The sequence below is a fragment of the Dasypus novemcinctus genome, chromosome 30 (genome assembly GCF_030445035.2).
Source record: "Dasypus novemcinctus isolate mDasNov1 chromosome 30, mDasNov1.1.hap2, whole genome shotgun sequence".
Taxonomy (NCBI): domain Eukaryota; kingdom Metazoa; phylum Chordata; class Mammalia; order Cingulata; family Dasypodidae; genus Dasypus; species Dasypus novemcinctus.
Window position 1 is genome coordinate 7,363,059 of NC_080702.1, and position 1,845 is coordinate 7,364,903.

At 38.8% G+C, this 1,845-nt stretch overlaps 1 pseudogene; it reads right to left on the reverse strand.

Moving 5' to 3' along the window:
- Positions 1–344: 344 nt before the first annotated feature.
- Positions 345–1,276, reverse strand: LOC131276650 (olfactory receptor 2G3-like; annotated as a pseudogene).
- Positions 1,277–1,845: the final 569 nt, after the last annotated feature.

Consider the following 1,845-nt stretch of genomic DNA (forward strand, 5'->3'; position numbering starts at 1 on the left):
TAAAGAATTCAAAGAAATTAAAGAAAAACAGAATTGTTACCTAGGCAAACAGTTGGCAACTATTTGACTTTTTTAACCGTTAGAAAATAAGTGGCAGAAATAAAAGTTTGCTTGCAAGTATCATAGCTTATAATCATGCAAAAGCCTCTTTTCTATGTCTCAAACACTGACTTAAATAAACATATATACAATTTACTTATTTACACATAAGAGGAGGAAAGGCCTTATGAGATAAAAATAAGGGAGTACTAATTCAATTGGTATAAAACTAAGAACTATGGGTTTGTCTAAATAAAAGTTGGATGAAAGCACATGACTTGTAACAATTTCCTCACATTTCACATCTAGAGGGAACACAGTTTTCCTGAGAGAAGTTTCTTCAGAGCCTCCTTCACATCCCTGTTCCTTAGAGTGTAGATGATAGGATTTAAGGTGGGAGTCACCATGGTGTAGAAAAGGGAGATAAATTTGCCTGACTATAACTGCCACTTGGCTGGAGATACATATAGATGATGGTGCCATAAAAAATGATCACCACAATGAGGTGGGAGGAGCAGGTGCTACAGGCTTTGTACCTTGCCTCCACTGATTTGATCCTCAGAACAGCTTGGGTTATGAAACCATAGGAGATAAGGACGAGTGTTGGAAGGATTAGGAGGAACAGGGCACTAATGACAAAAAGCACCAATTCATTAATGGTGGTGTCCACACAAGCCAGTTTGAGGAGAGCTGGTACTTCACAAATAAAATGATCCAACCTGTGGTTGCCACAGAGAGGTAACTGCAAGGTGAAGGTAGCATGGATCAAAGAATTGGTCAAACCACTCATCCAGGAGATGGATGCCAGCTGCTGACATAGCTGTGTGTTCATGATGACTACATAGTGTAAGGGTTTGCAGATAGCAACATAACGATCAAAGGCCATCACAGCTTAAAGGATGCACTCTGTAGAGCCTAGGGCTAGAGAGGTGTAGAGTTGGACCACACAACCTCCATAAGTGATGGTCTTCTCTGGTCCTCGCAGGTTAACTAGGGTCTGAGGAGCAAGGCTAGTGGTGAAACAGAGGTCCAGGAAGGAGAGGTTTCTTAAGAAAAAGTACATGGGGGTGTGGAGAAGAGGATCCAGGTATGAGATGATGATGATGATGAAGTTTCCCACAAGCATCAGGAGATAGAAGAAAAGGACAACTACAAAGAGCACAGCCTCTAGGTGAGGGTGGTCTGAGAAGCCCAGAAGGATGAAACCCATCAGGGAGCTGTCATTGGCCTTTCCCATACCTCTTGGGAGAACATCACCTGCTAAGAGAAAAATGAGATGTTTGAAACAGTTTATCTGATAATCAAAAAATATATAAGAACTGAAAGATCATGGAGACCTACTTCTCTAACCTACTCTTTTTTGCCCTTAATGTGGTCCACATACCATCTAGTCTAATGCCTCTTCTAAGACAATCACGAATAATTTCAATCCCAGTGTTTTCTGGGAACTCATTATTAAAGCCCAAGTTTTTATTTCAAAATCAACAGAAGAGAATGTCATTTGACTAACATTTCTATAGAGGAGGGTGAAAGAAATTTTGAATTGAAAGAATTGGTAAGTCAGATAAAAATGTTTCAAAATGAGAAATATATTGTCATGTTATATTTTCCTTGATTCTCATCTAGAAGAATGGAATCATATTCTCTTTTCCATGTAAAAGTCATTATTCAATTAGTTATGCTATTTTAGTCATTATTAGTCTATCTACACTACACAACCCTATCTTATAAATGCGTTCCACTTCTGAGAAGAACTTTACAAATATCCAATATTTGAATTCTTGACATCAGGGTCATCCCCAACTC